Here is a 15,818-nt window from a genome sequence, read left to right on the forward strand (position 1 = left end):
TTTGTTGATTTGATCTTAAACTGCTTCTACTGATAGTTCCTGTTTAATACAGCTCTTTTACTAAAGTATCTTTAAAGTCTGTGATAGAGAATCTCACTGATGCTTTTAGTGAACTGTACTGCAATAAATTAATTTAGCTTTTCTGCCTTTACATTAATTTTGAGTGCTCCTTTTATGCATTGATCTTCAAATAGTCTCACTTGGGAGACTTCCTTTTTCTGAAGTGTTGTGAGAGAAGGTGGCTGTAAGGTAAAAGGGATGCAGCTCTTGATGCTTTGCACCATTTTGTGCTTTGGTGCTCAAAATATTTTTGTCGGACATATCTGGTTCCATTTTTAATTAATCAGTTAAAGTTTTTTTCTATTTTTTTTTCATTTTAGCATTACTTACTTTTAATTATTGACATGCTCTTCAATTTTCCAGTTTGTGTTTTATCTCATTTTTTCTTGTTTTACTAATTTAAGAAAGCTGACAAAACCCCACAACCCCATACCCAACTCCATGCTTCTGTATTTTACCCTTTTGTTTTTATTGTAGCTATCTTATTTTTTATTATAGCTCTCCTTTTTAAAGCTAACCCTTATAGGTAGCTTTTTTCTCTCTCCTACAAAAAAAAAAAAAAAGTACTTAAATACTTCATAGTCATTAGTGCAGAATGACTTCTGTAAGTTGCATCCTACAAGAAGCTTTTGTGTACACTGTAGGCTGTACACTATTCAGCAGGGATTGCTCTTCCTATGGCTTCTCTGACTAGTAGAGTAATTTAAAAGAAAGTCTTAAAACAAATGTTGAAGAAAAATTTTGTATGATGTGTAAAAATAATATGTAAAAATCAATGTGGTACTTACGTAGTTTATCTGGAGATGTATTTACTGCCTTCCTGCCCTCTCTAATGTTCCTTTGCATTTGCTTATTACTGTCTCATTCTGATTAGGTATTGTAGTACCACTAAATTACTAATTTGGGCACTGATTGGCAATCCACACATGTTTTATACTATATTTTAATACATTCACTTTTTTGTATTACTTGACAATATTTTTTAACTTTTGTGTCTCTATTCTGTCAGTATGATCTGTGCTTTCAATTGTACTTAGTTTTTTTCCTGACATTATACCCCTTTTGGTTATAATCTTTCCACTAAATTTCTGGTGTGCTTTTTCCATTAATGTCTTTGTTTAAGGATTTTTCTTGATGCTAGACCTTTTAGACTCCTAATATTTGTATTAGATATGCTTGGTCTTGGCTTAGCTCTTTATTTTTGCATGTCTTGCTTAATTACAATTCCTTAAATGTTCTTCATTCTTTGCTACCTTAGTTGGTTTATTCCATTTGCCTTTTTTTTTTTCCCCCAAGATGTTTTTATTGCTTCATTACTAGAAAAATGCCTCATCTCAATTTATATGCTCCACCTATCAACTCTTCCAGTCTCTCCATCTTCCATTTTTATGAAAAAGCAAAACCAAAAAAACACATCTTCTATAATATTTTAAAAGCTGCTGCTCTGATTTAGTTTTGGCAGCCTGCTGCTTTTGTTTTGCTCTTTTTCTCGTGCATGTTTTATGATCTGGTGGTATTCGAGCAGGAAGGTACCACATCTATTAAACTAGTTGATAAACCTTAATTCCAATATTTAAGGATTCTCAGGATGGATGGGGGGGGTGTGTCTGTGTGTTTACATGGACAGCATCGGTAGGAAGTTAATTTTGCTAGGAAAAGGATAAATTCTTACATGCTAAGGTACCTGCTTGTAACTTCATTGTACTGCTGGGAACCAGGAAATAGTATACTTTAATATTGGGCCTGATAATGACTATTGGTCCTAACAATTCATCTTTTTAGATCTAGATCACTAATAGTAGTGCCCTTGCTAGCCAGTGTGTTGGGACAGTCCGTAACCTGATTCATGTTCATCCTCAGCTGGATGAAATATAGCTGAACTTCAAACAACAGAGAGGCACTGTTTTACAGCAGGCAGAAGTGTAGCTATATATTTCAAATGTATTTTGAATACTGAGGCTTTCATAACTGAATGCCTATATATTTTCAGGCCTCCTTGAACATGCAGTCTATAAAAATTCAGGATCATACAGATTGCAGTATCAGAGAAAATTGTCCCAGCTGCCTGCTCATTCTTTCATTGAACTGTAGCCATCCAAAACACGCAAGGATGACCATATAGGTGCAATAAGGATACTTATTTTTCAAGGCTATATCTTGCATGGTATTTCACAGATGGTTTTTGACAGTTGCTTGAACTACCCATAAATTTAGAAACCAGCAACTCCTGGTTCCTGTTCTGAACCTTTGTGGGAGTGTGTGTGTGTATCACTGCCCCTGGAAGGATATCCATCTCCCAGGGCATCTCAGTTTCTTTGCTTCGAGTCATTACAAAGGACGTCTTCTCAAGGAGTTATGTGGACACCTGAAAAAAGGAGGGAATATTCTTCTGGTGCGTGGACTATGGTCTGCCTCAACTGTGTGCTACAATGAACTAACTAGCTTAGAAAATGAAAAATATTATAGATGGGGGGAAAAAAAGAGGGAGAAGGAATGAAAGAAAAATGAATACAAACCAAAACCAGTGCAGAAGTAAACCTTAAAAAAAGGATTCATTTGAAGGAAAGCAAAAAGGAGAAAATGCAGGTCAGAAAGAAGGGGCAGATGAGACTTGCACATCTGTCACTTTAGCAGCTGAATTTCCTGTAAACTTCCATTGAGATCAGATTAGCTCCACAGGGAGCAATCCAAGTGGGAAAGCATTAGATGTAACTGAACTTGTGATAAATCCTCCTGCAGCCAAGCATTAGTCAGAAATATACTGATCTAATAACAAGTCATGATTACAGTTTAATCCTGACTGGTACTTTCAGAATTACAGATAAAATGGATCGTTTAGTGTTGACTTTTACAATTCCCCAAGGTAACAGTATGGGGTTCTCATTAACTAAAGGAATTATTCAATTTGAGGCTGAAGCCATATAACTGCATGCTTTTTACAGGACTGGGATCATTAGTATTGTCGCAGAGGTGTATGTGAATGACTTCTAAATCAGGTACTAGTCACATCCCATGTAGTAAATTCCTAAGCATCTTACTTAACGTTTTTACGGCTGTGATATTAAGTTTTAAAACTTCAGATGTCTTTCTGGTTTTCAGTTTGGGAAGAATCCCTCATGCCCCACCTTTCCAGATGTGGTAGACATTGCTCAAAGGCTTCATTTCTCCAGTGCCTGAAAACAGAGATGCAATATAATCAATCTCTGGTGTTTTTAATGATGTTAGGTGTGATAAATAAGAGAAAGTAATAATTTATATTTATGGTTGGTTGTACACCTTTAAAAAAGTGCCCCTGGTCATTAGAGATAAGATTGCTTTTTTTCTTGTCGTGCTTGTGGGATCTACAGTACATCTCTTTTGAGTCACTGTGGTTAGGATCTGTCATTTTTCATGGCTCAGCAGAAGAGAACGTTAGGGAGCCCATTTGCTTGAAAATGGAGACTTAATTGCTCAATTCTCTCATGTAAAGTCTTTTTTTGAATTTAAAAAAAAAATCACAGTTTTCTCATAAAACTCTTGAGTCTCGGTTTTTTTACCAAAATATAAGCACTTCCTGGAAGATATAAATGAAACCAATTCTTCTTGAGTGACTTTGTGTGATTTTAGGCAGTCTTTAAGATTTAACTGAATTTATTTTGTCCTGTAAACAGACATTATTGTTGAACGCTTCCTGTGCATATATGTTTGATTTCTACAAGGGTTGCATGCAGTATTCTAAGATTGTAAAGAAACTCAGCATTAAACTTATCAGTAGATAGATTAACCTGACACTGACATCTGTTTGGTGGAATCACAGAGAACAGTGCTTGCTTAGTACCTGCTTAGGTGGTGATCTATCTTAAATGATAAAAACTAGGATCATCACAGATACATATTTCTTTTTCCAAGGCTTTGTCATTATGTGCTAAGCCATTTTTGTTATTGCGTGACCAAATAATATACCCCTAATGAGTATCTTTGGGAACATTTCTCACATGCATATAAGCACAGCTTTTCAGACCTAGTCTATAGTGGGATATGAAAATAAACCAGACGTTGGCAGTTTTAAAGCAATATGCTATTTTGCAGGTATTTTTGAATTTCAGCTTTCTGACACTTCTCTATATATCAATAATTTTCAGATTGAAAGTATCCTAATGTATTTCACGACTCCTTTTTTTCTGTTTCCTAAAATGACTTTTGGTTTTCCTGAAATGTCTCTCAGTATTTTAGAAAGTATGGGTTATGATGAGGTGGAAGTCTGACTTAATTTTAAAAATAGAACATTTTCAGGGGTAAAGAGTTGAAAAAATCTATCTTGGGGTAATAATTCTCATTAGTTCCAGAAGAAAGAGCACCGACATGGAAAAGGAGTTAGGGGACCGACTGATGGAGGGGGTAGGTAGTTCTTTTTGCAGCTCTGTTTTGGATGAGGAAAGAGAAGTTAGTGAGTCTTTTGGGGAGGGAGACTAGAAGTGAGGAATCCAAGGTGTAAAAAGATGAGGGGAAAAAGGGAATCTGATCTGGTGTGGGCGCTAAGTGCACAGCCAAGAAAAGCCTTGAACAGTCTGTCGGTTCAAGTTCAGCACTTTGTGTTATATAAATGCAATAAAAATATCTTCCCAATTCATTCCTGAAAAAAAAAAGAATAATAAAGAATCCTGAAAACCCGTTTAGTACTGTAAGAACTTCTCATGAGACCCTAATGTAGAGCTTGGTGCACATTACTGTCAGGGTGGGAGGAGAGGAGGTCCAGCTGCAGTGGTGCAGGAGGCACTGGTATTACCAGGCAATACCTCTAAGGAGAGATGGGGGGCTGAGGTCACACATCTGCACTTCTGCTGCTATCTAGAATGGGATGGAGGAGGGTGGCAGCTGGGAGACGAGTCTGGCTCATAAAACCTGCAACCCTGAGAGGAGAGAGGGCTAGACTTGACTGAAAAACCAGTTGTTTCTTTCTAGCCTTGCCCTGAGGGATGGCTGCTGAAGAAGCTGCTCTGGGGAAAGGGCAGATCCTGGGGCCGTCTTCACCCAGGGTGTGACATGTCCCCATGTCCCCAGTAGGTTAACTGAGGTCTTTGCTCCCACTTGGCACCTGGGAACTACCTGACATGCAGACATTAAGTCTGGTCCATGGGATCAGTGCATCAGAGGAAAAACAGGCCAATAGTACAAAGGGATCTAGACCGACTGAGGGGTCAGCTGAAATCCTGTCTCCTGGCAGCGCTGGCTTCTGTTAAGTAAATCCTAATTTCAAGTTGTGTAACTGTAAATTGAACCGCATCCACTGATGTGATGAATATTGGTGGGTTTTTTTCCATGCAGACATGTAAGTGTTTGTTTACTTAGTCATTACACTAGGTATATAGAATATCACTTACAATATAATCTTTTATTTAATCTCCTAGTGGTGGAGGCTTTCCTGCTGGCTCACAAGGTAGTCTGTTTTCAACATAAACACTGTTCAGTAACATAATGTTTAGAAAAAGAATACATACAGACCATCATTCCAACTTCTGTGCTTTTCAGTGTTAAGCAACAAATTGGGTTTTAAGATGTACATGGCAATGATTGTGTTGCTATGAATATATGAGTGGCTACGAATATATGAGTGGCTCTTAAAACAATTTTTTTAAGGTATATGTTGATCTGAAAATCTCCTTGGTGAATAAAAGCAAAGGAAAAGGACCTTGAGTCTCCCACATATTGAGGTGATTCGTGTGTTGCAGACTTTGGCACATTTGTCACTGTCTGATGAAATGGCCCTACGTATTGAAGAAAAGATTTATTTTCAGATCTTTTCTTTCATAGCCACAGTTCTGAAAGATAAAAAACCACAAAGGGCTGAAAATTATAACATATTAACCTAACTGCTGAGCAAAATTAAATAACATTTTTCTACCATGTAATAACCAGGATTTTGGTTTTTGTGCAGTGATTTACATTCGAATGTGGCCTGTTGCAAAATTGCTGTAATAAGAGTTGCAAATATTTGTCAAGAAGAAGGGAGGAATTAAAAAATAAAAGCCTCTTTAGGAAAATCCAATGTAGTGTATAAATATGTAGATCCCAGAGTCCAGATAAGCTGCACCTGAACAGCCTCTGGTGAATGTTCCACCAAGTTCAGGTGCTCAGTTAAATAGCAGGAGATTATATCCTATCTCTCAAAAGCCAGCTGCTCTGTAGCATTACTTAAGGAAACCTGTTTAAGTGTGAAGGCATCATAAACGTTGCTCCAGCAGTGGGTTTCTAGTGATATAATCGCTCCTTAGTAACCAAGGGTAATCATTCTTTTACAGCAAAACCCGGATGTCAGACATTTCTTTCAGCAACAAACTAAATACTAATTATGTGGGTTTGGTCTGAACTTCACCCTTTTGTTGTAGCGGTGGTTTATCCTGTAGCTTTTTTGACTCCTCCAGCAATATTTTAAGGAACGCTTTAGTAGGAAACAGTTTTGGTATTATCTTATAAACAAAATTATTTTGGCTAATCGAGAATTATTTTTTTTTTTTAAAATGAATGAAGCACATAGTAAAAGAATTGCTGTAAGAAAAAATATGCTCCTGTTAATTTTCTAGGCACATCCAGAAACCACCTATCATAAGGTGGATTTGAGTCACCTTCTGGAGTAAGTTGCCTTGCTATATACATATCCCTGTCTGTAGATACAGCATAAGAAAAAAAAATTAATTTCAATTAGACATGTAACTTACAGATAAAACTGAGCCTGACTTTTAATCATTATTTTAAGAGTAATTGTTGTTCATAACTCTTGATTGTTTTTCAGTTGTATGAGATAGAAATTTATTTAAATCAACCTCATTTCATATTCCTGTTTTGGCAGCTGAAGACTATTTGTCAATCCTTTTCGCTATCAGTGTTGGTATAAATTCTTTTATGCCTATGTTGATGCCATAAGAGGAATGTAGCTGGCAAGCTCATTGGTTGGGGGTGCTAAAACTTCATATGGGATTGAGAGGAAGCTAGAGAGTTTCAAGGAAGAGAAGTCCGCTGAGGTTTTCTGTGTTTGTAGAGATGATATCTTGATCTGAAAACAGTGAAAGTACATGGAAAGTAATGCAGTGCGATCACCTTGTTCTGAAATGCTTCTCTAGCATCCTCTTTTGGCATCTGGTACAGAGAGAATCCTGGACTAGAGCATCCTTGGTTCTGAAGCACTGTGGCCATGTTCATGTTTTTAGAGAAATCTGACCTTGTGAACATTAGAGTTAACAACTCTGGACACGACTATCAGTTCACTAAAGACAACGAAGTGAAGGCCTGGATTTTTCATCTGAGAGAACTGATTTCTAGAGGACATGGTGAGGCCAATTCATATAGAAATAAATCACATGGGAGGTGTCCATCACTTCTGGGTAGGCTGCAAGCACCACTCAAGTCATCTGTTCATAAACTGCCTTCTGAGGAGCGCTCTTCATCGTTCTCCCTCCTGCAGCCCGTGTATATTCCCTTTTTTAAATGGCTGACCTTGCTGTGACTTTTGTGGAAAGCACAGAACAGTGTGTGGAAAATGCTTGGCTTGGTAATTAATTTGCTTCCCCTTTGCTTGGAACCCCAGATCAAAGGCTTCTGTAATTTTCACCGGTAGAAATAGTTTGTTAGCACAGAGATCAATCTAATAAAATCAAGTTGGTGCTTCACAGCATGTGTTTGCACACACGTGTACAGACGTACCCCTACACTCAGCAGCACACAGGCATGGATTTTGTTCCTTCCTGTTGTTTCTCCTAAAGTGTTTTGAGGCTGAAATTATATGGGGGTTTTTGTCTTTCTTGTTTATAGAGAGATACTAAACATTTTAATGGAACTCTGTGCTTTGTAGACTTTTTTTTTTTTTAATACATTGTTAAAAAAAACAACCAGTGCTTATTGCTGAAATGACAGTTTCAAAACTTGATTTTATTCTATGTGTCTACAGTTTGCAAGTATGAAATAGAAAAAAAGTTTAACAAATATCAGTTCAATTCAGCCACAAACATCAGTGGGTTTAAATGCTTTGGATGTCAGCCAAATATACAGGGTTCCGAAATCCCTCAGTTTCCTTCAAAAATCCTTGCTCTCATAACACTTGTTACTAAAAAGTAGTGACTACATCCCTGAAACCGATAGTCTTGACAGGCCTAGGTTGAAAATCAAGTTTATCTTCCCAGACTTTCAGACTAGGATTTAAAATATCCATGGGTTTCTGTTGTTTATTTAGAGGTTATTAAAGCACTATCTTTAAGCTTCTGATTTTTCTGACTCTTTCACCAGTTCAGCAGACGTTTTTTCATTATCTCCAGTAAGCGAGTCTGTAGAGGTCAGATCTGTAGATCTGTAGAGGCCAGATCTTGGGACATCTAGTTCAGTGTATTGTATACAATGTAAAAGTATATACAAGGTATTAGTGTGCCTATCAGAGAGAAGTCAACGACAGTGAGAAAGCAGAGGAAGTTATGAAAAGAACATATGCTGCTTTCAACCTGCCACCGTCATCTCATTTGATATTGTTCCTTTGAGGAACACCATTAGCAGGATTTCTGCAGGCAAAACTCTACTTAAAAGGACTCCTTAGGTCCCTTAAGGTAAAAAAATCTTAAGAAAAAGACAGCTAAACACACAGAGACCTGTTAATGAATATCCAATATGCTGGATAAACAATTATTTGTTGTACTCAAAGTTATTTTTAGAATTGTTAGCTAAGAAACATTGTTAAGCATCCAACAGTAATGCTCACTGCAGATAAACCACTAAAATTTCTGGTACTGGTGGGTTTTAAGGTCTTTTTGAAGTCATGTGTCTTTGCTTGTACAACAGTTGCTCATAGGTAGCTCTTAGCTAAAGAGTTCATATCATCATCTCGGTCATCTCACTAATCTCCAAAGAGGTAGCTGAATTCAGTTTGGGTTTTTTTTCCTAAATAAAAAGGTATCAGCCACTGTCAACTGGTGCACACGATTCCAGTATTAAATATTTTTATGTTCCTGTCTTGTCCACAACAGAGAATATTCATTCTAAACCTCACCACTTTTCTAGCAGTCGGTTTCCCTGGTAACAAAGCCAATGATGCAAGTTTCTGCTGCAAATTAGACCGGGATAAATATGGAGCCATATTACTGACTTAATTTGAGCCTATATTCTGATGCACCTGGAAATAGAACTGGTGTTAGTAACATTACATGATCTCTTTTAAAGCTTTTTTCGCTTCAGGAAGCTAATCCATGACCAGTGAGCCAAATAAAACCCCAACGCATTCCGTGCCTCCTCCTGTTGTCAGACCCCTGCCTCTCTCCCCTGCCAAATGATTAAAATGCAAGGCATGTCCAGTAATATGAAAAGATTTGTGTTTGTTCCTGGGTCACTGCCATATCGGTCCCAGGATAAGGCCTTTTAGCATGTCTGTAAGAGGATATGTGTCTGTTCCTCTGGCTAGGCTACATTAGGTAGGGATTCCTCTCAGAACTATCCTAATTCATTTCCACATTTTTTTCTGGAGACCCAATCCCCACATAATCCTATTAAAATTAGAATTATAAAGGATATCTACCAGTCAGACTTAACAAAGTTTCAGTGAGGATTATAATACCAAAATTTCAGACACCAGCAAATTCTGTCCTCCTGCTTTGTTACTATACCACCTGGGTGTTTACCCAAGCTTCAAGCATGCCTTGTCAACTGATGTTGCCATGTGTCAATAAAGTGCTTTTATTTAATCCCCTGTCCCTTCCATGCGTAGAAGGTAGTCCTTTACTTCTTTCCCTCCACACTCTCAGCTTTGACTTAGAGGAACGTTGGTTCAGGACTTCATTTTACGATTCTTTACTTGCTTTTTCACATGCTTTTGTAAGCAGTGGAATACTATTTGGCCTCATGTCAGCAGCTGCTGAATTGAAGTTACTCTATTCAATCCAGACCACTCAAGAGAGAATAGCCAAATAATAAAACAGCACATGATCTATGCTTAGCAATTGAATTTGCTCACTTCAGCTTGTAATCTGTAGCTGCTTTTGCATGATGCTGCTTATTCAAATATCAGCACAACTTGAGCTTCGTTTCATGGTTTTTTGATAGGCCAGCTATTCGGAGTTTATAGAATTACTTATCTCAGTTTTGTACAAATGTTCAAGTCATATCTTGACTCAACATTACACTGAATAGAAGCCAAAATTAGAAATACTTGTAATTACAGTACCATCACTGTCATCTAAATCACCGCCCGTCAGAATGAATATAAGCTGAAGTGTATGATGCATAGGTATGCAGAGATATAGTTTCAGACTCTGTGCAAATTCAAGCATTTCTGGATATTTCTGTATCAGCTACGCCCGTGTGATTGTTTACAGTTTACTTTACCACACCGTAACAGCTGGAGACTTGCTTTGCTTTAAAAAACATACAATAACTGGGAGAAGTATCTGGGCCTGACACACATGTGAAATGCAGCCATGCTCTCAAGGCACCCAGCCAACACCAGAATGGCTGCCACAGCATCTCATGCCCTGCCTCTTCCCCTGCTTGCCAAAATTAGGCTTGCATGAGTGCCAACATCTGGTGCAAGCCATACTGTACCCTGGATCTGTGCCTTGCCACCACCTGGAAGAAAGACTGTAGATTAAAGCCTGCAACTGAAAGGCATTTGATTTTGTGGGCCGTGGGGAACATAATATTTCTGTTTTGTCTGCTGCTTTTTGTATTTCATATTAGATAATGAACTGAGCGGACTGCATGTATCTAAATCTAAACTAACTACTTAATGATGAAACTTTTTATAAATGAGTCGAGAGCAGCTACTAGCCAAACTTAATGGCAGCAGATGGACTTCATGGTGCCTATTCCAAATTCTTTGCTACTGTGCTACTCCCTCCAAATTCTGCTCTGGTTGCAACCTCTGTTTTAAATCCAAGAACAGTTGTCTTTTTTTTTTTTTAATTTATTTTTCCCAATATTTGCTTGGTTGCTTTACCCAGTAGATTCTACTGCAAGGGATTGCAAAGGCTTAGTCCGCTGCTGGACCACTGCATACTCTCTGGCTTCATTGTCCTTCCAGTATGTTGGCTTTTGAGTAAGTGTCCAGCTTCTCATCTGTATTCCCAAATTTGATGAATTATTCTCTGGGCACTACGACCATATTTCCTCTCTGGGAGGTTTCTTGTTTGTCCTTTTTAGTTGCATCTACATTGCCATATTCCCTGCAGTGCTAATCCCTTCATCATCCAGACCTGGCACCCTTCCTGTCTCTGAGTCTGAGTCCTTTACAACAGACTAGGTAATAATAAAAAATAGGCCTTGATGTGCCTTGGTTACTAGTAGCCTGTCTTTAGAGGGCTGTGTCAGGCTACTGTGGTCTTCATAAGATCTTGCAGCATGCCTCGGTAGTCATTCTGCCACAGTGCTGCAACAGGTTTACTCCTTGGAAACAGATTCTTTACAGGGTTCATGAAGCTTGGTTACTTATGTTCTTGGGATAATGTATTGGTGTCCCTCAGTGGTGCGAGGTGGGAGCTTTTCCTGGCTGTCAGACTCTGGATTGCCCTTAGTACCAACCCTATTCTCCTGTTGCTTTGTGGGTGAAAAAGAGAGAATAGCTGTGAGAGAGGTTCATGTTTGTACTTGCTATTTGAATTCTGCTGCTGGGAAGTGTACTCTTGTTACCTGAGCCCAGTATGGTTGTGTCTCCTGTATCTTATAAATGAGATTTAGAGGGTTTTTGTTACATTATTGTCTAATCTAAATCCAGGTAGCCTGAATACCTCCTTATCTCTGCATTATGACATTTGTTGAAGAGACGGTGTTAATAATAAACACAAAGCATGTGGAATCAGAGAGAAATTGGGCAATCTGAATTTGAGTGCTAGTTTCCCATGTTACAAAATAGACTAATAAATGACATGGAGTTCCTTGTCAAGCTATCCCCTGGCCTTTTGGGGGGCATTTCTGGACAGTGAAGGAGTTGTACTCTTTATACATCTGCTGTTCCTTACATGTGCCAGAAGAAATGAGATGTATTATTTCAGAATATCCCAAGAAAGTATTGAAGTCCAATATTAGGCAGCAACTAAGACCAGTTTACTGTGGCACTCTGAACAACAGGGCATGCCCCTTAAATTATCAGCATCTCAGGCATGAGTATAATGCATATTGAATCATCAAATGTAAAATCAAATCCTCCAAAGACTGTAGTGTTCTTATTCTCTTGAGAGGCCGTTCTCCCTCATAACCAGCTAATGAGGAGTTATCTCTCACGCAGGTCACTTCAGTTAATGCCATACCATGGACAACTCCAAAGTAGATCAGATACCGAGAGAGAGAGAGAGATAATTTGTTTAGTAATTCACTTTGCAAGGCTCTAAAGTAAATGAGTACATTAAAATCAGTTTCATAAAAGCAAAAAAAAAAAAAAAAGAAAACCCAACACAGTATTATCACAGAACTGATTTTGTTAAAATAAATCAAAGCATAAGAAAATTTAGATAGGATTAAACATGAAAAAATGCTATGCCATTTTGAAATGATTTGTACAACACAGAAAGAAATAACACTGAGATTATTTCTCTTGTTCTTGTAAAAAGTAGATCCACTTCTGTGAGCATCAGACTTGAAACATTCCTAGAGTATCTGATGTAATCAAAGGGATGGGAATGATTTACTGGTGTTTGCAAGTAGATGTTGTACTCTCCTCATTTACAAAACCTCAGATGTTGCACTTCAAACTCCCTCTGGATATTTGATTCTGTGAATGGCTCCTGCACATTCAGATTGATTGCTTCTCCTCCACGTACTGCTGAAGAGTTCATTTATGCCTCTGAAGTCTGGTGTGGTCTATATTTGAGTGCCATTCTGAACCTGCGTTCAAGACCAAAGCCATTCTGTAGGTTCCACGTGCATCCATGCTGCTCAGGACTCAACCTGTGCTCAGCAGACCTTAAGAGATCTTGAGGGCCAAAAAGAGGAATACACGAAGAGCCCTAAATGAGGGTCTTCAGAGTGTAGAGGGGCTGGACAGGCCCTGACTGAGTCCTCCACCAAATGTTTTAATACAGTTTGGTATAAACGCTAGATGGTCAGTATTGGGGTAGCTAAGTTGGGCTCCATATTTCATCAACATAGTGTGCAGATGATAAAGCAGTCAAATGTCAGGCATTGTTTCACCAACTAAGTGGACAAACACAGCTTGCCTAAGGGTGTGTGCAGTCCTTTAGCGCCTCAGTCTGTGATCATGTAGATGTTAGCACGGGGCATGGCCCACCTCAGCAACAGCAGTGGTTCGAGGCACTGCTGTGCTTCTGGATGCCAGACGAAAGTTGATGGTAGGGGAGGCATGCTCAGCAGCCCATGTGTGGAAAATGTGGATTCCTTTAATTCGCCCCCCAAAGGCAACATGCAACAGGTGTATCTTTCACTGGTTCCTTGCTGAGCTCATCTGGCCCAGTCTTCATGTTGCTGTTCAGCCAGCTCAGTAATTTAAAACCTGGAAAACTGTTCCCAGTGCTTTTCCAAAATCTTCATGCCATCGTGAAGGTTTCCTTTAAAACGAGTTATAAAAGAAATATTTTTTTTTGACTGTTTGTTTTTCCTTAGTTTTAAAGGCAATGATGCAACATTTAACACAAGGGCTGGTTGACAAGTCACAGTAAAGAACTTCAGCCCCGGGCAGTTGGTGCTTGGTAGTAACATGCAATATTGGGTTTAGTTTAATGTTAGAGCTGAACAGAAGCCCCTGTAACTTTCCTACAGATTGGGGCAACTCTTAACTGTGTCTTGTACCTCCAGAGCAGTCCTGTAAAGGTGCCAGTCTAGACATAAATCTATATAAACAATGAGGCAGTCAGCATAATAATATATCATTTCCCTTTTTTTTTTTTTTGTCACAAAGTCTCATCTTTTTAGATGAAGGAAGAAGCCAGGTTTTGCACCTAGATGAGTTGGAAAGCAGCAAGATCTCAGTGTCAGTAGTGCTCCGTAGCTAGAAGGGCTTGGCTCAGCCATGCTGGCTGGTGCTGGAAATGTGCTGCCCCGGGGAGAGATGAGCATGGTTTGGCCTTTGTACTGGTGCCTGCTCGATGGGAGAGCTGCCACCCCTCGGGACTGCTGACCCCGCACCAAGCAAACGGGTCGTGGAGTTGGAGCTTCTGTGGTGGAATATATGTAGGTCACAGGAGTGCAGTCTGTAGAGGGCGGTAAAAATTGGTTATGCAAGTTCAAACAAACAAACAACTGGGAATGCCTCTGTAAAATTTATTTCATCAGCCTAAATTTCAGAACTCATTAGTTACAACAAATGAAGAAGACTCAGAGACCCTAGGTCCACACAATTTCACATTGTAGTTTTGGGGTTTTGAGGGTTTTTCTGAGAAATAAAGAAATGTGTTTGAAGTTGCAAAATTTTTCTTAAGTATTTTTTCTTTTTCACAATTTGGTTGTATCAAAAATAATGCCATGTCAATAGAAATAATTAGAGAGAGATATATACCCTTCTCACCAACACCTTCTAGTAGTAACTTTTTCACATGACTATTTAAAAAAAAATAAAAAAAAAAAAAATTAAAACCAAATCAAGATGGTTAGAATGGTTCATTCATTTCCTCTTGAAAAACCATAAATGTTGTCATTATTTTTTACCCAAAGTATCGTTCTTCTCAAATCATTGTGATAAGAAGCAGATATTTGTGTGGTTATTTTAACTGTTGTGATGCTTTGGTGCACAGTTTGATGGGGCTTTTAGACTCAATTATCAGTATTGCCACACTACTGAAATGGTTCTGGCAGCTAACACAAAACTAGACAGTTTTGAATCCCTTCCTTCACTTTTTCCAATCTTTTTATGAAAGATTTTTCAGATCTTATAATTAACTAAAATATTTGCTAAGTAGATAATAATTTGGAAATTAATTTTATGCTATGCAAAATGTAATTAAAAATGTAAATCATTAAAATATAATTGTGGATGGCCATTTTATAATTTTAAAAGTCAACTAATCCATATCAAACAGAAGCAGCAATTTTTAATGCATTCAGTATTATTGCAGAAGTTCCCAGGCAGGGCGCATTAATTTTCACATTAGAGATGGGCTGTTGGAGAAAATGTACCATTTTAAATGTAGCAGTGCTTTCTTTCAAGGAAGAAAAGAATCTTCAGAATTTTTACTTGATGCTGCAAAGTTACTTTAAAAGCTACATTTTCTACCAACGCATTTCAATACAGAAAAGATTAAGGATAAAAGTCTCAGTTTCCTTTGGAAATCTGGGAAGTTGAAACAAGCTCTTTTGTAGAGTCTTCTGCAGCCTGGAATCCTGAAATTAATGGATGTTGTTTGAACACAGCAGCCTATTCAACTGTGGAAATGGGAGCTGGCTTTTTAATTTTAGCAATGGGACAAAATGTAATAATGTAAAAAGCAGGGAGGCCATTTGTAGTGATGACTCTACTTTGCAAAGTGGCTCCACAGTAGTTTACACTATTGTGTACTTCATCTGCCTGAGTAATATTTTGTACAAAAGCCAGAGTAATATTTTGTACAAAATCAACTGATTTCTCTGTCCAGGCAGGTCTTGTATTGTGTTGCTGATCCCAGGGACCCCACAGCTTTGATGTTTAAAGCTATGCACCCTTAACCTGCTTGTGGAGATCTGCTCATAGCCACGTACAGTCAGCTGCTTATATTCTTTTGCTGAAAGCTCTCATCCTTTACTCAATAGATATATCTTAATGTAGCAAGTCTTTCAGCCTATCTTTTAAGTGTATCTTCTGCATCCTGTGTTTTTCTGTAAGCCCTCAA

The sequence above is a fragment of the Athene noctua genome, chromosome 14 (assembly GCF_965140245.1).
Source record: "Athene noctua chromosome 14, bAthNoc1.hap1.1, whole genome shotgun sequence".
Taxonomy (NCBI): Eukaryota; Metazoa; Chordata; class Aves; order Strigiformes; family Strigidae; genus Athene; species Athene noctua.